The 23,447-nt window shown below is 40.9% G+C and overlaps 1 protein-coding gene and 1 long non-coding RNA gene across 1 annotated transcript; one reads left to right on the forward strand and one right to left on the reverse strand.

Annotated features, from left to right (window-relative positions):
- LOC135320670 (actin-related protein 3B-like) overlaps positions 1 to 23,447 on the forward strand; it is an 876,522-nt gene that overhangs the window by 628,610 nt on the left and 224,465 nt on the right.
- Positions 17,834 to 21,638, reverse strand: LOC135320704 (uncharacterized). The gene is made up of 3 exons (XR_010379969.1): positions 21,483 to 21,638; positions 20,427 to 20,714; positions 17,834 to 17,871 (listed from the first exon to the last, which is right to left on the reverse strand). It is a non-coding gene; the product is annotated as an uncharacterized LOC135320704 (long non-coding RNA).

The raw sequence follows: 23,447 nt of genomic DNA on the forward strand, positions 1-23,447 counted from the left end.
CAATATTCACTTTGGTTCTGAACCAGAGCATGTAATATCAGACTTCTGAAATAAATAGGGATTTGTATAATAGAGTTTTAATCACATTATACAAGATTACTCAAAGAATGAGTTTACATAAAAAGAGAACTCAAAATAATCAGTACAAATAATTTACATGCATATTTCACAGTACTGCACCTACGTCCATTAACAGCCACCAAGAAAATTAATTTGTATTTCTGGAATGTACAGTCAACAAAACAAAAGCCAAACACATAGTTTTGTAAAAACTAGATTTATAAGTATTATAGGAGGGAATAAATGAACAATGTAATTTGTACTTTATCTAGACACCAAGTTTCAGTCTTGTGCAAATAAAACCCCTCTTGAAAGCAGCCTCTGAAATCAGTAACACTGTCATTGTCAGCTCTCACAGTTGGGGTCAGTAAAATGTGTGCAGGTGGAAAACATGCACTATCTTTGCATAGCTGCCATCTGAGAGAGCAGTGGATCTCAGCACAAAGGAGACACATGCAGATAAAATGCACAAAAACAAACACCATCTAGTCGCTAACTGGTAAAACCCCCTCCACCATGGGCATGCTTGTTACACAGGGCACTGTCTGAGTGCTGATGTCAGCAGCTGCCTCCTACCTAAAGTCTATCCATCAGGGCCGATGGACTCAGGTTCTGTCAGCAGCCATGAGCAACGGTGGAGAAGGACAAGTTAGTTTATCCAAATGCTCAAAGATGTGGTAGGGAAAGAGGGCTGACTAACCTGTGAGAACTCAGCCTCATTCCCTTTGAGGGAAAAAATCCCAACAAAGATGACCTAGATACACCCTCCTTAGTAGGCTCAAAAGAAACAGAACAGACTCTTCTTTGGGTGGAGTGTTCATGTGGCATTGATTCTGCTTCAGTGCAAAGATTGTTCCTGACACTCGGTTTTTCCAGGTCCGTAAGAATCTGGTGGAAGCCTATCAGAACAAACCACTTAAATCCATGAGGTGTTCTCAGTCTTTCTTTTTTAGGGTGTGGAGGTGATTTATCCTGACACAGTAAAAATTTCACAGCATGTATCTGAATTTTCTTTATATTTAGACAATTCTAAAGATATGAAGGACACTTTCTGCTTTGGGGAAATCAACATTCTTCACAAGGACACGTCACTAAAAAAAAAGACAACTCGTCCACCTCCTGGTCACATTCCTCCTGAGCATTTCCTCACTGTAAACATCACAGCAGTTTGCAGCCACTGATTTTCACATTAGCTCGGCTCTCAGGGCTCCCCCACCAACCTAGCTGGACACAGAGTCCCTGGGGGCAGCCTCCAAGATAAAAAGGAAAGGGATAACTAAGAATTTGCTAGAAGTCCAATAAAAATAAAAGCAAAAATAAACAAATGGGACCTAATTAAACTTGGAAGCTTTTGCATAGCAATGGAAACCATAAGCAAACAAAAATACAACCTACAGAATGGGAGAAAATTTTTGCAAAACATGAAACTGACAAGGGCTTAATCGCCAGAATATAGAAACAAATCATACAACTAAATAAGAAAAAAAAAAAAAAACTCAATCCAAAAATGGGCAGAAGACCTAAACAAGCAATTGTCCAGTGAAGACATACAAATGGCTAACAGGCACATGAAAAAGTGCTCATTATCACTGATTATCAGAGAATTGCAAATCAAAACTACAATGAGGTATCACCTCACACAAGTCAGAATGGCCATCATTCAAAAGTCCACAAATGACAAATGTTGGAGAGGCTGTGGAGAAAAGGGAACTCTCCTACACTGCTGGTGGGAATGCAGGTTGGTGCAGCCACTGTGCAAAAGTTTGTAGATTCCTCGAAAGACTAAGAATAGACTTACCATATGACCTAATAATCCCACTCCTGGGCATATGTCCAGAAGGAACCCTACTTCAAAAAGACACCTGCACCCCAATGTTCATAGCAGCACTATTTACAATAGCCAAGACATGGAAACAGCCTAAATGTCCATCAACAGATGACTGGATAAAGAAGAGGTGGTATATTTATACAATGAAATACTATTTGGCCATAAAAAACCAATATGCCATTTGCAGCAACATGGATGTCCCTAGAGAATGTCATTCTAAGTGAAGTAAGCCAAAAAGAGAAAGAAAAATACCATATGAGTTTGCTCACATGTGGAATCCAAAAAAAAATAAATAAAAAAGAGCATAAATACAAAACAGAAACAGACTCACAGACATAGAATACAAACTTGCGGTTGCCAAGGTGCTGAGGGGTGGGAAGGGACAGATTGGGAGTTTGAAATTTGTAGATACTGACAGGCATATGCAGAATAGATAATCAAGATTATACTGTATATCACAGGGAAATATATACAAGATCTTATGCTAGTTCACAGAGAAAAAAATTCTGACAATGAAAATATGTATGTTCATATATAACTGAAAAACTGTGCTCTACACTAGAATTTGACACACTATTGTAAAATGACTATAACTCAATAAAAATGTAAAAAAAAAAAAAAGAAGCTGTGGTATATTTTACACAATAGACTACTACTCAGCCATAAAAATGATAAAATGATGCCATTTGCAGCAACAGGGAATGGATGGACCTGGAGAATGTCATTCTAAGTGAAGTAGTCATAAAGGAAAAGAAAAATACCATATGATATCACTTATATTTGGAATCAAAAAAAAAAAAAGACAAACTTATTTACAAAACAGAAACAGACTTAGAGCATAGAAAACAAACTATGGTTACCAGAGGGAAAGGGAGTGGGAAGGGAAAAATTGGAAGTTTGAGATTCATGAATACTAATCTCTATAAAGTAGACAACAACTAGTTTACACTGTACAGCACAGGGAACTCTATTTAATATCTTGTAGTAATTTATGGTAAAAAAAAGAATATGAAAATGAATATATGTATTTTCCTATATGACTGAAGCATTCTGTTGTACATGAGAAATGGACAACATGGTAAACTGACTATACTTCAATAAAAATATTTTAAAATTTATAGGGCTATTTAATATTTTTGTTACATTAAAATTTCTGAAAAGAATACACTTCAAAGAAAAAACAAAGTTGCTGTAAGTTAACAAACCAGAAAGCACAGAGCAGAGATGACATTTCCCTGTTTGACAGACCAGCACCAACCCAGTGCTGAGACCCCACTGCTCCCAGGACTGCCAGACGTCACCACCAGGAAGGGTGCAAACACAGGAGAGCACACCGCACAGGGACAGAACCGGAACACGTACAACTTGAAGCAGGATCCTGACAAGCTTTCCGGGAGCCAGTCTCACTATGACTTCTAGTAAATAGGAGTTTCTCGCTTTTTAAAAAACTGCTTTACTGAGATATAATTCACCCACTCCCCCATTTTAGGCATACAACTCAATGGCTTTTAGGATGTTCACACTTCCTTCTTTGATGCAATAAAGTAACTAATTCAGGTTTCATCCTGTCAACCTGCTGTTTGGTCCAAGAGGTCCTGATAGGACTCAGATCTTGAGGACGCCGGTGGCCAGAGCCACTCTAGGCTGGTCAAGAAACCTGTCCTGAGAGCCTAGGGCTTCACCAACGATGTGTTCCCATCAAGGACCCTATGAGAAAGTATCTATTTAACCACAGTGTGAAAGAGCCCAGGAAAAAGGAGGACACCTGATGCCCGATATTTACTCACAGTTGTATATTCATATCCAGTACACCCCAGCACGTGGGACCAGAACATCCCCATCACCTACATGTCCTGGTCCTCTCAGGTGGGGAGGGGACAGGGGAGGGGTCAGGGGAGGGGAGGGGAGGGGAGGGGAGGGGTGGGGGATGGGGTGGGGAGGGAGTGTGACAGGAAGAGGGGTTGGGCACTTGGGAGGAGAAGGGGGTCACAGAAAGGATGAGGGCCAATCAAGCTCTTGAGGGGAGGAAGGAGGGTTCAGTCAGGTCAGGAGGTCAGCAGGTCAGGAAAACAAACAGCAGGCAAGCGGACTCTCAGGAGCAGCTGGAGGGGACCAGACACCTCCCTCCAAGCCTTCTCCTGTCTGAACGCTGCTTAGCAACGCCCCATGCTTTATGACCTCTCTCGACCAATCACCTGCCTTTGCCCCTGGCACCTCACAGTGGACATTCAGGGTGACGTCACTTTTACAATGTGCCCCGCCTAACTGATCCCCCACCACCAACTGCCATCTAACCCTGGGTCCTCTCTGCAAACTTTTCTGACCTTATGCTTTCTGGTCCTGCCCAACTGATGTCCCCTGCCCCCTACTTCTTGGGTGCTCCCTCCTCCTTTTCCAAATTCCCAGGATTTCCCTTGGGCAGTGGCTGAAAATCATATTAGGTAGACAATGACAGAACCAGGAGGAATCAAATATACCGGCAGGGTGGGAGGTCCTCTCTCCCCTTCGCTCAGCACTGCACACAAAATGCAGAGAGAACGTCCACAAGACGGAGATCTTAACAGCACACCATCTTAATCACGTCGCCACACCCATGTGGCTGTGCTTATCTGTAGTACACCTGTAGGTGACACATTAATTTTAAATACGTATGTCACATGCATAAAAATAAGCCCTATGGTTTTTGCCAAAAATATATAAAATTATAAAAAATAATTATATATTGTCACACCCCCTACACTGCCCTTGGGTGATTCACTTACACCCAGGTTCAAGGAGGCAGAAACTACCTGGGTGGGACAGAAGCAAAATTGTGCTTTGGGGCAGTACTGGCAATGAGGGGGCCTGAGAAACCCTTTTGGGGTGGTGGGAAGACTTGGTGTCTAGATATGGGGGGTGGTTGTGTTCACTCAATCAAGAAATACTGAGCACATGGGGCCTGCCAGTCTCAGGAGTCAGAGAGACACTCCTGCCCTGTGGGGAGTTGACCCCGACTGCTCACAGGCCCAGTGGGGCTGCGTTTCCAACCACACTGCTGGGCCTTCCTGGTCCCACAGCCGGGCTTCAGGTGCTGTGCTGGCTCCAGGATCCCCTGGCCTGGAGGGACTGAGTCCCATCAAGGGTGAGCAGGCTTCAGGGATCCTGGGTCTCCTCCTACTGTCAATCAGAATTCCTTCCAACCCTCAGGAATCGGGACACCCTGTAAATCACCAATTAGCATCAGGACAAAGGTATTGAGGTCTCACACTAAGCAATAAACTGTGCCAACTGACCAAATTCAAAGTGCAGTGTTCCAACTACACAACATTCTCAATAACCCATTTTATGGATGAGAAGACAGAGGGGGTGTGAATCACCTAAGGGTCTTGGGGCGGCGAGAGCTGTAACTTTACCCTGAACTAAGATCTACCTTGGAAAGCGATTCCACCTGGAGCCCATCCTGTGACCTGCTCCCTGAGGTTCTGAGGAAGACCGTTGGCTTTTCCTTGGGAAATTCCTCTTGCAATGACATTAAGTCATGCATCAGTCAGGACAAACGGTGAGGATGTGTTCGTGAGGGATCCTGACTCTTAACGGCAAGTCAACTTTGTCTCAGGAAATGGGTCTTCTATTACCATTAATTCGGGCACCAAGGTAAATAAGAGTAACAACATAAAATCCATCATACATATAAGTACTTTTAATTTAAAATATAAATAACTTTATGAACTATAAATGGATGCATTGCATTCGTCCATGACAAACAGGACATTACGTACATTCATTACAAAGAAGTGCTGTCATGGGTGGGGATGTGGTGACAAGAGCAGGGTCATTTTTAGCAGGGAAGGATGTCCTACAGCTCTCAGTACAGGGTGGGTAAGTTCACAGTGCTTCTCCCCACGACCAAACTCTCACCACACACACACACACACACACACAGGCAAATGTACATAGATCCTAAAATGACCATCTACCTTCTGATCAGAAAAAAGATAAAGATATGTGCTCACATCACCTAACAACACACTGACCACACACACAGTTCCCATAATAACTTCTTAATACTTCAGTTCTATGAGCCTCTGAAGTTCCCCTCACTTGCGCTCACCATCATCTAACAGAAAGAAGTCATAAACAATTCTTCAAGTTTGATTCATTACAGTTCCTCTAAGAACTTATATTATTGCAAGTGTCAGAAGAATATAAAATTCAATTTCAGATGGAGTTTTTGGCTCAGTAGTTTTCATGGTTAAAAGTTTCCACTGACTACACAAAATTATTGGCTCTACTTTTCTCGTTCTGTGCTTCCTGTCCCAACTAAAATTTCCCTATACATCTCGTTATTTTGGATTTCAGTCAGTGGTCTGATAGTGCATTTTGTAGATAGTTTGATTGTTCCTACAGATCGCTATCTATTGATGAGCATTTTATTCTTTTAGTATTAAATAGAACAAATGACTTCCAGTCTACAGCTTTTCCTGTAACTGGAGAAACAATAAAGCTTATACCGACATCTCTGACCACTACACTACCAGACTCACAGCTTGTCCTGACCGTACTCTGACCTCCTCTAGTCAGTGTCCAGAAAAATCAAGCCCACACACGTGTGGATGTGACTCTATAGGGCCAGCACGCCCACCTTCTTCATTTACTTACTCTCAGTCGTCACTACTTTCCTATATTTGACCTAGAAGTTGCCCTCCTCCTACCCCTACCCTGAGCATTTCAGAAGAGTAACCTAAAAACTAAACTCTTCATGGCACAAACTGTAATCACATTACTAGTAGCCATAAAGTTAGCCTATGAATGAATTTAAAAGGATTAGAATGAATGTATGATAATTACTTTAAACAAAAACATTTTGACTAATAAAACTGTAGTTAACTTCATAATTATCAAATGGCATTAGTCTATTTTACTATCCTTTTTGCATTTACAGTACCCTATATGGATACTAATATATAAATCACACTTAACATCCACAATTACTATGCTTAGATGGCACAATATCATCATTTTTCATTACAGCCGCTGTCACCATGCTCAGCACCCATTCTACGTGAGCTGGCATAACACCTGCCATCAGTGCTCCCCACCTGTGTGGCCGCACCGGGACCGTCAATAACAGCTGTGGGACCCAGCGCCTGCGGTACTGATTGTGTCCAAAATCTTAACCTTCTTCAAGGCTAAAACTCATTATTCCAAACATTATAGTAATACAATTAACACGATTACCAAAATTATATCCTCTGAATTAACACTAAACCTTATGGCCTAGTAACCAGCCTTATCAGCTTATTGCTCCTGAATCAACTGACACAGCCTCCACTTTTCACTAGTCTCCTTTCTGTTAGTGCCTCCACTTGCATCAACAATGTCTCTTCTTCCACCAGCATACACAGCCAGCCGATTTCATCCATCCCAGCAATCATTAACCCCCAAAATTGTGTCATCACAAGTACCCTTACTACAAACATCCTTAGACTTTCACACTTCACAACTGACCACATTCTATAGTTTAATCAAAACAAAATTAGTCAAAACCCTAATTATTTACTACCCACTGAGAAAATCAGACAAGATGATTAAATTCAGGACTCTGTTTCTTACTGTATGTACTCCTTGGATCATTTTCACTTGTCACTGCATTAATTTTTACCCAGAATCTTGTAGGTTCCTTACATTTTATAATAATTCAACACTAAACTCAGGCAGCATCCATTTCTTAATCTGGTGTTTCCCTATGACTGGCATGAGTAAGAGCATTTAGAGTAAGCAGACTCCTTTAGGACCTGCTCCATTGGTTCCCAAGGGCTTAACTGGAGTTTGCATTCCTGGACCCAGAGCACCTGCAGTCATGCTGCTCACACGAGGCAGCTGGGGCACATCACACATTATAATATTCAATCCCTTGGAAAACCAGATGGCATATCCTGTCCTTATATTATCTTTACAAAGAATGATCATAACGAGCCCCATCTGTCTGTGCCAGATGTACAGCCACTCCCACAGGGCTCCCCACCAGCCACAGACAGTAGGAGCTGTGGGCATCCGTGCTCAGACAGCATGATGTCACAGAGGTGCTCCAGCCCTGACAACAACCCACGCCTTATGTCCTGGTCTGAAGCACGTGTCAGGCACCCAGGCACGGGGTTCAGCACCAGGACGAGCAGTCCCCTCAGCTGGAGTGAAAACCAGCGAGCTTGCTGGGGCGCTGTAAGATGCGGAGCCACTGCTCTTGAACAGCCTGTGCAGAGATCCGCTGACTCCCCGTCACGGCAGGGACAAAGCAGGCTGAACACTGCCTGGGGCTCCGGCCGGCTGGCAGGGGTGGCTCAGGGGGACCCCCGGACTCCCCCAGGCTCCTGCTCCCTCCCTCCGTGTTCTGGTGCTGCTCCCCACTCAGGTGGAGGCCTCCACTGCCAGTGAGAGTGCACACCGTGGGAGAAAGTGGTGCTGGAGTGGGTGTGGCCCTGTCTCTGAAAAGACGGCCGGCAGTCACGGCCAGCTAGTGTCCCCGAACACACTCTGCAGGGAACAGCACCAGCACCAGGGCAGGGCCTGCCATCACCAGAACTCACTTTCCTGTGCACGCCTGATGGGGTGGGGCCAACTCAGTGGTGCAGCCCCAATTTCTCTGGCCCCAATCCACCCTCTAGCCAAGGTGTGCACACTGGGGAAAAAGTAAAACCAGTACAGAAGTGCTGCTGCAAGCCCTCAGGCCTCAGCCACATCCCAAACCAGAGACTGCCACCACACCCAGGAGAACCCCACTCCCACAGAGATCCTGCTCCAGCCCCACAGGACCCCGTGCCAACCCTGATAGGGCTGGAACAGTCACTGAGCAGAGGAGAAGCCTCTGCTTCAACCTGGAACTGGCTCCAGCCCCTCTGACTCCAGCCCTGCCGCCCCCATTGCAGTGGCTGCCAGCACGTCCCAGGGGAAGAGGGCAGCCCAGGATCACTTCAGGTCCAGCTGTTCCCAACAAACCCACTGGGCACAGAAGACTGCACAGGTATGCTCTCACACAAGGACACCTTTCATTCTGGGGCAGGCAACTGTTTCACCTAATTTCACAGAAATACAGAAAGTTAAAATGAGAAGACACAAGAACACATTTTAAATGAAAGAATAACAAAATAACCATAATGAAAAGAAATAAATACTTTACCTGAAAAAGAGTTCAAAGCAATAGCAACAAGAATGATAACTGAACTGGGAAAAAGAAGAGATGAGCACCGGGAGAACTGTCAAAAGAACTAGAAAATAAAAAAAAGACCAATCAGAGCAGAACTGCAAGTTGTACAGAAGATTAGGCAATGCAGATGATCCATTAGCAATCCGGAAGACAGAATGAAAAACACCCAATCAAAAAAGCAAGAAGAAAAGGCCTGCTACATGAGTTTAAAGCACTTCCGAGACAGCAGCAAGCATAGTAACACTCACATTACAGGAGTCCCTGCAGGGAGAGAGAAAAAGGCTAAGAAAACATTGGATAAAATTAAGGCTGAAAACTTCCCTAATCTGAAGAAAGAAACGAGTATCAAGGCATAGGAATCAGAGAGTCTCAAACAGGATCAGCTAAGACAGACTCACATCAAGACATACCATCATTCAGAAAGCAAAATTTAAAGACAATGATAGAATTCTAAAGGCAGCAAGGAAAAAGGAAAGTGTCACAGAAAAGGAAATCCCTCATGAGTCTATCAGCTGTCTTTACTGCACATATTTTTTAAATTTACATGTATGTACTGTTCATTGTCTCTAAGACTGTTTAGAGCTTTAGCTTTTTAAACTTATGTAGTTATTAAAGGAATAAAACCAAACACAATAAAAATTCAAAAAGATACACGCATCCCACTATTAACAGCAACACTATTTACAATTGCCAAGACATGAAAGCATCCCAAGTACATATCAACAGATGAATGGATAAAGGAGATTCACCATATGTAGGTAATGGAATACAATTCACCCATAAGAGAGAAGTGTATTTTTCCTTTTTTGGCCTTCATTCATTTTTAACTTCAAAACCCAGAATTTTAGAACTGGCATAAACATTTCCATTGCATCAAAACCAACAAAATACCTAGAAATAAACTTAACCAAGGAGGTTATGTGTATTCTGAAAACTGTAAAACACTGATGAAGGAAATTGAGGATGATACAAAGAAATGGAAATATATCTTATGCTCTTGGGTTGGAAGCAACAACATTATCAAAATGGCCATCTACCCAAAGGAATCTACAGATACAATGTAACCCCTGTCAACACTCATGGCATTTTTCTTTTTCTTTTTTTTTTTTTAGCTTTTTTTATTGATTTATAATCATTTTACAATGTGTCAAATTCCAGTGTTCAGCACAATTTTTCGGTCATTCATCGACATATACACACTCATTGTCACATTTTTTTCTCTGTGAGTTATCATAACATTTTGTGTATATTTCCCTGTGCTATACAGTGTAATCTTGTTTATCTATTCTACAATTTTGAAATCCCAGGCTATCCCTTCCCACCTTCCACCCCCCGTTAACCACAAATCTGTATTCTCTGTCTCTGAGTCTATTTCTGTCCTTTATTTACTCTTTGTTTTTGTTTGTTTGTTTTTGTTTTTTAGATTCCACATATGAGCGATCTCATATGGTATTTTTCTTTCCCTTTCTGGCTTACTTCACTTAGAATGACATTCTCCAGGAGCATCCATGTTGCTGCAAATGGCATTATGTTGTCAGTTTTTATGGCTGAGTAGTATTCCATTGTATAAATATACCACCTCTTCTTTATCCAGTCACCTGTTAATGGACATTTAGGCTGTTTCCATGTTTTGGCTATTGTAAATAGTGCTGCTATGAACATTGGGGTGCAGGTGTCATCCTGAAGTAGATTTCCTTCTGGATACAAGCCCAGGAGTGGGATTCCTGGGTCATATGGTAAGTCTATTCCTAGTCTTTTGATGAATCTCCACACTGTTTTCCATAGTGGCTGCTCCAAACTGCATTCCCACCAGCAGTGTAGGAGGGTTCCCCTTTCTCCACAGCCTCTCCAGCATTTGTCATTTGTGGATTTTTGAATGACGGCCATTCTGACTGGTGTGAGGTGATACCTCATTGTAGTTTTGATTTGCATTTCTCTGATAATTAGTGATATTGAGCATTTTTTCATGTGCTTTTTGATCATTTGTATGTCTTCCTTGGAGAATTGCTTGTTTAGGTCTTCTGCCCAATTTTGGATTGGGTTGTTTATTTTTTTCTTATTGAGTCGTATGAGCTGCTTATATATTCTGGAGATCAAGCCTTTGTCGGTTTCACTTGCAAAAATTTTCTCCCATTCCGTAGGTTTTCTTCTTGTTTTACTTCTGGTTTCCTTTGCTGTGCAGAAGCTTGTAAGTTTCATTAGGTCCCATTTGTTTATTCTTGCTTTTATTACTTCTAGGAGAAAATTTTTGAAATGCATGTCAGATAATGTTTTGCCTATGTTTTCCTCTAGGAGGTTTATTGTATCTTGTCTTATGTTTAAGTCTTTAATCCATTTTGAGTTGATTTTGTATATGGTGTAAGGGAGTGTTCTAGCTTCATTGTTTTACATGCTGCTGTCCAGTTTTCCCAACACCATTTGCTGAAGAGACTGTCTTTATTCCATTGTATATTCTTGCCTCCTTTCTCAAAGATGAGTTGACCAAAAGTTTGTGTGTTCATTTCTGGGCTATATGTCTGTTTTGGTACCAATACCATGCTGTCTTGACTGTAGCTCTATAGTACTGTCTGAAGTCTGGGAGAGTTATTCCTCCAGCCTCTTTCTTTCTCTTCAGTATTGCTTTGGCAATTCTAGGTCTTTGATGGTTCCATATAAATTTTATTATGATTTGTTCTAGTTCTGTGAAATATGTCCTGGGTTATTGGATAGAGATTGCATTAAATCTGTAGATTACCTTGGGCAGTTTGACCATTTTAACAATATTGATTCTTCCAATCCAAGAGCATGGAATATCTTTCCATTTTTAAAGTCTTCTTTAATTTCCTTCATCAATGCTTTATAGTTTTCTGTGTATAATTCTTTCACCTCCTTGGATAGATTTATTCCCAGATATTTTATTACTTTGGGTGATATTTGAAAGGGGATTGTTTCTTTACTTTCTTCTTCTGTTGATTTATTGTCAGTGTAAAGAAATGCAACTGATTTTTGAACTTTAATTTTGTAACCTGCTACCTTGCTGAATTCTTCAATCAGCTCTAGTAGCTTTTGTGTGGACCTTTTAGGGTTTTCTATATAGAGTAACATGTCATCAGCATATAATGACACTTTTACCTCTTCTTTTCCAATTTGGATCCCTTTTATTTCTTTCTCTTGCCTGACTGCTGTGGCTAGGACTTCCAGGACTATGTTGTATAGGAGTGGTGATAGTGGGCATCCTTGTCCCAGATTTTAGTGGGAAGCTTTTGAGCTTTTCACTGTTGAGTACTATGCTGGCTGTCGGTTTGTCATATATAGCTTTTATTATGTTGAGATATGTTCCCTCTATACCCACTTTGGTGAGATTTTTTATCATAAATAGGTGTTGAATTTTATCAAATGCTTTTTCTGCATCGATTGAGATGATCATGTGGTTTTTGTCCTTTCTCTTGTTGATGTGATGTATTACACTGATTGATTTGCATATGTTGAACCAGCCTTGTGTCCCTGGGATGAACCCCACTTGGTCATGATGTATAATCTTTTTTATGTGTTGTTGGATTCTATTTGCTAGAATTTTGGTGAGGATTTTGGTGTCTATGTTCATCATCATCAGTGATATTGGCCTATAATTCTCTTTTTTTTTTAGTGTCTTTTCCTGGTTTTGGTATCAGGGTGATGGTGGCTTCATAGAATGAGTTTGGGAGTATTCCCTCCTTTTCTATCGTCTGGAAGAGTTTGAGAAGGACTGGTATGAGTTCTTCTTTGTATGTTTGGTAGAATTCCCCGGTGAAGCTGTCCGGTCCTGGACTTTTATTTGTAGGGAGGTTTTTAATTGCTATTTCTATTTCCTTTCTAGTGATCGGATTGTTCAAGTGTTCAGATTCTTCTTGATTCAGCTTTGGTGGACAGTATGTTTCCAGAAACTTGTCCATCTCCTCTAGGTTATCCAGTTTGGTTCCATATAGTTTTTCATAATTTTCTTGTTTGATATTCTGTATTTCTCTTTTGTTTGTTGTAATTTCTCCATTTTCCTTTCTTATTTTGCTAATTTGTGCTCTCTCTTTTTTCTTCTTTGTGAGTTTGGCCAGAGGTTTGTCGATTTTATTTACTTTTTCAAAATACCAGCTTTTGGTTTGGTTGATTTTTTCTATGGTCTTGTTAATCTCTATTGTATTTAATTCCCCTCTGATCTATATTATTTCCTTCCTTCTGCTGCTTTTTGGGGCTTTTTGTTCTTCTTTTTCTAATTCATTCAGGTGGTGGGTTAAATTGTTTATTTGAGACTGTTCTTCTTTTTTGAGGAAGGCCTGTATCGCTATAAACTTCCCTCTTAGCACTGCCTTTGCTGTGTCCCATGGGTTTTGAGTGGTTGTGCTTTCATTATCATTTGTCTCAAGGTATTTTTTAATTTCAGCTTTGATTTCCTCATTGATCCATTGTTTTTCCAATAACATATTGTTTAATCTCCATGCTTTCCTTTTTTTCTCCTTTGTTTCTCTGTTGTTGATTTCCAGTTTCATGGCATTGTGGTCAGTAAAGATGCTTGGGATAATTTCTATCTTCTTAAAATTGTTGATGTTTCTTTTGTGCCCAAGTACATGATGAATCCTGGAAAATGTTCCATGTGCACTTGAAAAGAATGTATATCCTATTTTGGGGGGGTCTAATGCTCTGAAAATATCCACCAAATCTAGTTTTTCTATTGTAGTATTTAATTTCTCTGTTGCCTTGTTTATTTTCTGTCTGGAAGATCTGTCTAGTGATGTTAATGCAGTGTTAAAATCTCCAACTATGATTGTATTCCCATCAATATCCCCCTTTATCTCTATTTGTAGTTCTTGTATGTACTTAGGTGCTCCTATATTGGGTGCATATATATTAACAAGTGTAATATCCTCATCTTGTATCATTCCTTTAATCATTATAAAATGTCCTTCTTTATCTTTATGGCCATTGTTTTAAAATCTATTTTGTCTGAAATCAGTACTGCAACACCTGCTTTTTTGGCTTTTCCGTTTGCATGGAATATCTTTTCCTTCCTTTCACTCTCAATCTATATGTGTCCTTCTCCCTAAAGTGGGTCTCTTGTATGCAGCATGTTGAAGGTTCTTGCTTTATTATCCAGTCTGCCACTCTGTGTCTTTTGACTGGAGCATTTAGTCCATTAACATTTATAGTAATTATTGTTAGATGTGTGTTTATTGCCATTTTGAACTTACCTTTGCAGTTGAATTGGTATATCCTCTTTGTTCCTTTCTTCTTCCTTTTGTGGTTTGGTAATTTTCCTTTGTATTATCATGGATTTTATTTAATTTTTGTGACTCCCTTGTAAATTTTTGGCTTGTGGTTACCCTTTTTTGTAAATCTATTAACCCATTACTATAACTGTATTTATTAAACTGATAGTAACATGATCTCAAACCCATCCTACTGTTAAAAAAAAAGAAAAAAGAAAAAAAATATTCTATATTTCCCTGCCTCCCTCTCCCACTCTCAGTGATTTGTATGTCTTCTTTTATAATTTCATGTTTACTTTATTTGTAATTCATGAGTTATCACCTTTTCAGTTGTGAGTTTCTCTTTTCTGCAGCATCCTGCTGCTTTTCTATTTAGAATAGCCCTTTCAATATTTCTTTTAGCATGGGTTTAATGTTGCTAAACTCCTGCATTTTTTTTGTCTGTGAAACTATTTATTTCTCCTTCTATCCTAAAGGATAGCCTTGCTGGATAAAATATCCTAGGCTGCATCATTTTTTTTTTTTCATTCAGGGCTTTGAATATATCTTGCCACTTCCTTCTGGCCTGTAGTGTTTGTGTAGAGAAATCAGCTGAGAGCCTTATGGGGGTTCCCATGTAACTTACACTTTACTTTCCTCTTGCTGCCTTTAGAATCCTTTCTTTATCCTTGACTCTGGCCATCTTGATTATGATATGTCTTGGTGTGAGTCTATTTGGGTTCTTCCTGTTTGGACCCTCTGAGCTTTCTGTACTTGGATATCTGATTCCTTCTTTAAGTTTGGGAAGTTTTCAGTCATGATTTCTTCAAAAACCTTTTCAATCCCCTTTGATCTTTCTTCCCTTCTGGGACCCCTATTATGCGAAGATTGGGATGCTTTATATTATCCCATTGGTCCCTTATGCTATTTTCAGTATTTTTTATTTGCTTATCTTGTAGTTCTTCTGAATGGGTGCTTTCTATCACCCTGTCTTCTAGACCACTAATTCATTCCTCTGCATTATCTAGTTGACTTTGCACAGCTATTAGATCATTCCTCATCTCTGTCAATGAGTTTACCCATTCTACTTGGCTCTTCTTTATAGCTTCAATTTCATTTTTGACACATTTTATATCTCTAAACACTATCTCTTTTAATTCCTTCAGCAATTTGATCACTCCTTTTTGAAATTTTGATCTAGTAGGCTATCGATGTCTATTTCATTGATATTTCTTTCAGGGATTTCTCTTGTTCTTTTAATTGGGAAACGTTTCTCTGCTTCATCTTGCTCATACCTCTCTGGCACTGTGGTTTATGGAGTATCAGTTGTCTATTATGGTCCTTAAGGTTTAATCTATCTAATGCCTATTTAGGAATAGATCTTAGGAAAAAAGAAAAAAAATAAGAGAGAGAGAGAAAGAATTTTAAAAGAAGGGAGAAAGAGGGTTTGAAAACATTGTATAATGAATAATAGAAGAGCGAGTTGAAGCAGAGTATTAATCGGGTGGAGACGTCCTTTTAAAACCTTAAAAAAAAAGGGGGGAGATGAATAGATGTATTTGAAACCTCTGTCTAATTAATAACAGGACATCAAACCCAAGAGAAATAGAAATGTATTAAGAGGTAAAAATTAAGAGAGTAATAGAAAATAGAACAGGTAAAAACAGATTTAAAAAAGAAGAAAAAAAGGGGGGTTGTCGGTGTTCTCCTGGAGTCTGTGTGCTTTTAATATGAAGTCTTTCTGTCTTCGTCCTGTTTTGGAAGCTCAGCTTGCTGTTTTCAGAGGCCCTCCATTGGCGCCCTCTTCTGTGCTGCTCCCAGCACCTGTCGGCAAGCAGATCACTCCTCCTCCTAACACTGGGTCAGGTGCAGCTCTCTGCTGTGGGCGGGCGGGTCGCTGCCCCTCTGGATGCCGCAGTCAGATGTTGCAGACTGGCCGGGTAGGAGGGTGGGTCATGCCCACTCCCAGGACCTCGGTCATGGGCTGTGTTCCTGCCCGAATGGCTGGGGGCCGCTCTCACTCTACCTGCGCCTCCGCTGGTAGCTCCGCTGCTCTGTGCGGCTGCGCGCTCCGCCCTGGTCGGCGCTTCGCAGGTGGGCTCGGGGAGGACCGAGGAACAGCCCTGTCCCTGCTCCGAGCCAGAACCCAGCTCCTTGTTTGTCTTTGTGGAGCAAGTTCTCTGAGGGACCAGGATGAAAGGATCCTATCTGCCCCGGGCTTTATGTAGGCCAGTCTAAGTCTGGCCTTTGAGGCTGCTAAGCCCTTCGGTGCGGATGCAGGTTTCGCCCCCGCCCCCGCCTGGGTGCTAAGCGCCAGAGGATATGGCGATGTGGCGGCTGTGCCTGAGCCCCGCCTCTCTTCCCCCGAAAACTTTCCAAAGGTTTTCAGAGATGGGGGTATGCACCCTTCCCCCGAGAGCACATCAACCTTGCTGTTTTATGGAGGGCCCAGGTTGTTCTGCCCTGTGCACCCACAGCCATGGCATGCAGCCCCTTGCGTTCCACTGGGGCTGCCTCCGTGCAGCCGCCCCCGTCCTCCGCCCGGCTTGTGCAGCCTGGCCCTGCCCGCCGCTGCCGGCCTGTCTCTGGCTGGGTGTCGAGGGGATGCTCTGTGCCCGTTTAACTTAGTTCTGTCAGTCAAGGGCTGCTCTGTACAGATCAGAGCCTCGGAGGCTCCCCCTCCATCCAGCTGGCCTCTCAGTTGGAGAGGGGAGACCCAGCGAGCGAGCGCCAGTCCTCCTTTGCCTTTCCCTTCCCACAGGACCCGTCCCACGCTGCTTTGCCTTTTGTTCTTTCTTTTTTTCCTTTTCTCCTACCAGATTTTTGGCGTCTTTATATTTTGAAGAGGGCAATGTTCTGTCGGAGTTCCGCAGGTTCTCTGGTTGGCTGAGTGGGTCCATAGATGTAGGTCTTGTTGTATGTGTGGGAGAGGGTGAGCCACGAGCGTCCCTGTACTCCGCCATCTTCTCCGTCCTCCGTCTCTTATTTTATAATTTAAGTGAAATCTAACATTTACTCCTGTTTAATGAAGAATTTGGTAGGTCTTTGGTTCCAGTTCCTGGATGGCAACCCCTAAAGCCTTGAAATTTCCCAAGATAGGAGTGTCTTTTCTATTCATGGTGGACCCTTGGATGGCTTGTGTTCATGAGATGACTCAGGATTGGGACTGGCCAGCCAGAGAGACCAACCATGTAATTAGAGGAGTGGCGCTTTGAGCTTTGTGACAAATGAGTGACCACCAGGAGAGGAATGGGCTCAATGGTTAGGGCTAAGGAAAGGTTTGAGTTACAGTTAGGGTTTGGTTTAGCCATGTCGGTAGTGACCCAATAAATCATGTCTTTGTAATAAAGCCTCCAGAAAAGACTTGGGGCAATAAAGCTCAGAGCTCCTGTGAGCTTCCTGGTTGGTAACACTCTTGGAGGACTGTCACACTCAGATGCCATGAGGGCAATCCTGAGCCCTTCCCACTGGAGTGCTCTCTACAACAGCTCACCTGATGAGATCTAAGGGCTGCTTCTTGTCTATGCTTTGAGGAGGAGCCCATTCCCTGTAGAGAAGGCCCGGTTTCCTGGGGCAGCTGAGGTCCTCTGATGGAGGCTGAAGTTGCACTGGGAAGCAGAAGCAAAGAGGTGAGCATCACTGTCACCACGTTTTCACATGTTCTGTTGTTAAAATGTGGTGCTAACACTTCGTGGTCATTTGTAAATAAGGGGCCCTCACTTGCCAGGAGGGATGGAGGCACCATATACTTTTTCATAATTCTCACCCAGTATTAATACTAACCCCTTGAGGGTCATTTGCAATGGTGGGTGGAAAGGAATGCTTGGATGTTACAGTCCTGGGACCACGGTGGATACCTGGTGAGAGCCTTGCAGATGCTTAATGTCCTACAAGCGGGCCAGTCTTCAAAAGCCAAAAAACTAGGCCACCCAAGTGCCCAAACTGCTGCAGTGGAGGGACACCTGATGGTTCAGCCCCCTCTTGGACCCCCAGAGGAACCTGGACTCTGGCTGGTTAGGGGCAGGGTCAATTCTAAAACCCAGGCTTTTTTGTCCCCACAATTCAGTAGATATTCGGTGACAGCACATGGAATATAAACAACAAAGAAACTTGACATGATGTTATATATTTAGCTTACTCAAGAAACAAAATTTAAATCCAGTCATTCTCCTTCCCACCTGACCTACGTTCCTTTCTCCTGTACTAGAACCAGATTATTACCCACCCAGCCTTAGCATGAGTCCTGACTCCACTTACCTCCCTCCCAAACACCACATGAGATGATTCCTCAGCCTGGATGTGGGACCAGCAAGTACAAGAGGTTTTAGTGGAAAAGAACTGGCTGTGCGCAGACGCCAACTAAACACTGTAGGATCCTGGTGTCCCACATTAGTAATCATGACAGCTGTTTGCAAGTGTCCCCAAAGTTCATTTAAGACTCTCACTGCTAATTTTGCTGGGACATAAATATAAAACATGTGGACGGCTGGGCTGGACTGCTATGCTGGGTCTCTGATCCAGGAAGCTCAGTGTCTGCTCCCTGTACCCAACTCCCTGTTCTGTTCATGCATATGCATCAGCAGCTGTTTAGTGTCCATTTTAATATCTTAAACAGTGCATTTCAGTATTGTCTTCATCCACAAATACGTGTACCACACAGTAGTAACGATCAATCTCAGTCTTTGCTTTCTTTGGTCTTAGAGAGTCAGATAAATGGATAGCAAAGATAACAAAGTCATAGAGCACTATAATACAGTATTTCCATTATTTCAATGACAGGATTTATTTAAAGAGCTTAGATATAACATCCTTGCATTTATGGCATCATTAAGCGTCTGAAGCTGTTACATTTTAAAAACTTCATTTCATGCGAGATGTTATCCATTAGAGAAGTGCTCCTGAATTTGAGGGGTTGCTGTCATCTCAGACGGAGTCCCTAAAAAATGTCAACACTCTGCAGTATTGCCATCATGACAAGAACCCAGACAGATGAAATTTGGAAAGCCCTGTGGCTTCCTAGTGCACAGACAGAAAATGGTATTTCAGAGGGAAAAGCCTGAATTACAGAAAATGATAAATGAAATGGTCTAAAATGCATTTCCCTTACAAAGAACTAATACTTATTTGGTTGATAATAACATCTGTCAATAATTATGAAAAGAGCTGACAGATGCATAGTATTTACTATTAGCCAGGGCTGTTCTAACATTGACACAGATTCATTAATCACCAAAGCAACTCTACGAGGTGGGCACTATTATTAGCCCCATTTTATTGATGAGGAACTTGATAAACACAGTGGCTAAATGACTTTTACAAGGTCGACAGCGAGAAACCAGCACAGGTGTTCCAGCCTGACTCTGCGCTCTTGGCCACTTCTCTTTTTTTTTTTTGGGGGGGGCGGGGAGATAATAAGGTAATTATAGTGGGGGGTGGGGAGGTAATTAGGGTTATTGGTTTATTTTAGAGGAGGTGTTGGGGACTGAACCCAGGACCTTATGCGTGCTAAGCATGCACACCATCACTTGAGCTGTACCCTCCCCTCTCGAGTCTATGCTCTTAGCTGCTAATCCGCACTGCCCCACATGGTAACTCTGGGGGAACTACACTTCATCCATTCACTTATTAAACTCAGCCTTCCCGGTGCCTGGGATTTAGCAATGAACAAAACAACATGGTTCTTACGCAGCGCTCGACTGTTCGCCTCCTGACATATTGTCTTCATTTTACCCAGGAAGAAACAAGGTCAAGAATATTAGCCTTTTCCTGTTAACACCGGAGGATACATGACGTGCTTTATTTCATTTCTGCCATTTGACTTACACCATGGGGAGGGAAAGCTGCCTTGCAGATCCCAGAGCTCACAAGCCTGTTAATCCCGAATTTTTTTTAACACTATCCCTTAGTTGGTACTTGATCTGAGAAAGGATGAAGTAAACCTAAAAAGATTCTAAGAGAGTGTGTGGTTTATACAGGGTAACTAACCAGCCACTGTTTATTATCCTAACAGGAATCTCTAGGCATATTTCTTTTCTTTCTCTTTTTTTCTTTTTATGGGCAGCTTTTAAAAACCAAACCAAACCAACCAAACCAAATCACTGATAATTCAACAGCAGGCTATAAATCACCCCCAAGACAGCTGCTAAACTCGGTTTAGACTTACAATGCAGCTTCTGGTGGCTGGATTGAAGAATGTATCTCTATCCTGAATATAAAAGTCATTCACGCAGCTCTTCTCAAATAGGGAAATGAAAAACTCTTGCTCCAGCTTGATGATACTTTCATCCACTTGGGGGACTTTCAGATAACAGCTGAAATTATCAAAGGCTGAGGACCGGGTTTTCAGATCATTGGGCTTCAGAGGCAATTTTATGTGCAGTATCTCAACGTATGTGCAGAGCACCTCCCACAGGGTGTGTACTTTTGCAAATACAAGCTTGTCATCCAAAACCTATATTGGGAGAATGAAAACACAAAGCAGGAAACTATTTTCACATTTTTAGTACACAGATTTTTCTTACGTTGCTGGTAGTTAAAGCACTTGTGCAAGCACACACACATATGACACTGGTAAAAGTGAAGATATAATAAAAGTAGATTTGCAAACAATCATACATATTTGCCTTAAAGATAATTTCTTTGTTGAAATTACTGAAAAGTTATTTAAAATCCTTCCAGTTCATTCATAAAATAACCAATGTTTTAGATGAAGAAAAGCAAACTTCTTAATTTTTAGTCCAAATTAGTAACTAAAAATAGAAACACCAAAATATTCTTTGCAGTGGTATTGTAATGACAATTTTTTAAATTTCTGAGACCTAGGACTAAATACATATCTGTTCAATATAGTGTTAAATGGCCATTAAAAGGGATTTAAAAGAATTATATTTATTGATATGGAATATATAATAAAAGGAAAAAGCAAAAAAAATATGAAATAATAATTTTCCTTCTTGGAAGGGAAAAATACCTACATTTGAATAAAAAAAGTTTAGAAGGATTTTAAGATTCTTAATGTATAATTAAGGTACAGATGATTTTTAATTCCACTGTTCTTTCATTTTCAATTTCTGGGGGTAAATTTTTATAATAAAAAAATCTTTAAAAAGGTTCTTGCATAATTAATAGATATATTTATGACTACATTCTCTGGCTATTAGAAAAGATCTCCTAGCTTTGGATCAGAAACATACATTCCATAATGCAGATTCTGACTTACTCGCCTCCCAGCCCACAGCAAAGGCACGGCTAGTGTGACATGTTTCAAATACCATTCCAGGTAATATGCATGCTCCCAACCAATGGCTGCAAAGGGACTGACACTGATCTGGTTGTTCCCAGCTGCAGACCATCATAGATGATGTTGGATTCATAGGCTCATGTTTTCTCTGTCAAAAGAAACCAGAAAATATTAGGCTTTTACTTTCACCAAGGGAACAAGAAGTTGTTTGATTTTTTTATGCAAAAATAACAACAAACCAATTTGAACCTGATGAAAAGACATTTGCTCAAAACAGCACAGTAGCAATGAAGGTGCTCTGGCAGGCAGAGATTTGTTGGATTATTGTGAGTGCTGGACTCCCACATGGAATTCCCTTGGCACTCCAGAAGGCCTGTGGTTGTCCCCATGTGTTTGTGGCCATATGTGGAGCACAAAACTCTCTGGCTTTGCCACAATTTCAAAGCCTTTTTTGGCTTTTGAAAAGTTTTGGACTCAAATGGAGTTTTCTTGAGTCCACTCACTGATGTCATTCACCAGAGTTATAGACCAGATCTGACATTCTAGACTCTTAAAATCTTGCAGACATTCAAATGGTTCAGGTTTGGATGTATTTACCTCTGCAGTCCTGGACCAAATTCGATAAAGCCACCCGGACAAGTTCAGCAAAATGTAAAGAAATTTTTCTCTCTGCAAGTCTGAAATGTCTGTGAAGCTATAAAAACTTCTGCATCTACAAAAATAGAGAACCAACTCATCAGTAACATATCTATCCATAATGCATGGCCATTTAAAAAAAAATACTGTATTAACTGCTATTAAATTCTATCTGGCTTTTGCCAAATTGTGTCCTAAACTGTAAGGAAAGTATATAAATTTAGAGAATTTTTGACCTTTTAAGAGAAAAAGGAACCCTCCTACTCAGTTGGTGGGAATGTAAATTGGTGCAGCCACTATGGAGGACAGTATAGAGGTTCCTTAAGAAACTAAAAATAGATTTCCATGTCATCCAGCAATCCCATTCATGGGTATATGTCTGGAGAAGAATATAATTCAAAAAGACACATGCACCCCAATGTTCACAGCAGCACTATTTACAATAGCCAAGACACTGAAACAACCCAAATGTTCACTGACAGATGACTGGATAATGAAGGTGTGGTATATTATATAAATATGTATATATACATATATATAAACACACATATATACACACGCACACACACACACACAATGGAATACTGCTCACCCATAATAGATAAAATAATGCCATTTGCAATAACATGGATGGACCTACAGGGTATTATGCTAAGTGAAATAAGTCAGAGAAAGAAAAACAATTATTCTATGTATTAACTTATATGTATATCTAAAAAATAAAACAAATTAATGACATAATAAAACAGAAATAGACTCACAGGTACACAGAACAGAATGGTGGTTACCAATGGGGAGAAGGAGGAGAGGGGAGGCAGGAAGGGAGTAGGGGATTGAGAGGTAAAAATTACTACGTATATAATGGATAGGTTACAGGGCTGCATCATACAGCACAGGGAAATATAGCCATTATTTTATGGTGACTTTAAATGGAATATAATCTATAAAAATGTTGAGCCTCTGTGTTGTACACCTGAAAATACTAGGATGTAAATCAACTACTCAATTACAAAATTTTTAATCAAAGTTTTCTTTTCATATTATTTGCAATAATTTACAAGCCAGCACTGTCAATAGAAACATAGTGCAAATCACAATTTCCAATAATCCCATTTAGAAAATAAAAAGGAACAAGTGAAATTAATTCCAGTAATAATTATATTTATCTCAAAATATCCAATATACTATCATTTAAAAAGTGTGATAAACACTTTTAAAACTTATTAAAAAATATTTTACATTATTTTTGTTGTATGAAGTCTTGAAAATCTATTACATATTTTGCACTTATAAAACATCTCAATTCAC

Source organism: Camelus dromedarius, unplaced genomic scaffold (assembly GCF_036321535.1).
Source record: "Camelus dromedarius isolate mCamDro1 unplaced genomic scaffold, mCamDro1.pat HAP1_SCAFFOLD_114, whole genome shotgun sequence".
Classification (NCBI taxonomy): domain Eukaryota; kingdom Metazoa; phylum Chordata; class Mammalia; order Artiodactyla; family Camelidae; genus Camelus; species Camelus dromedarius.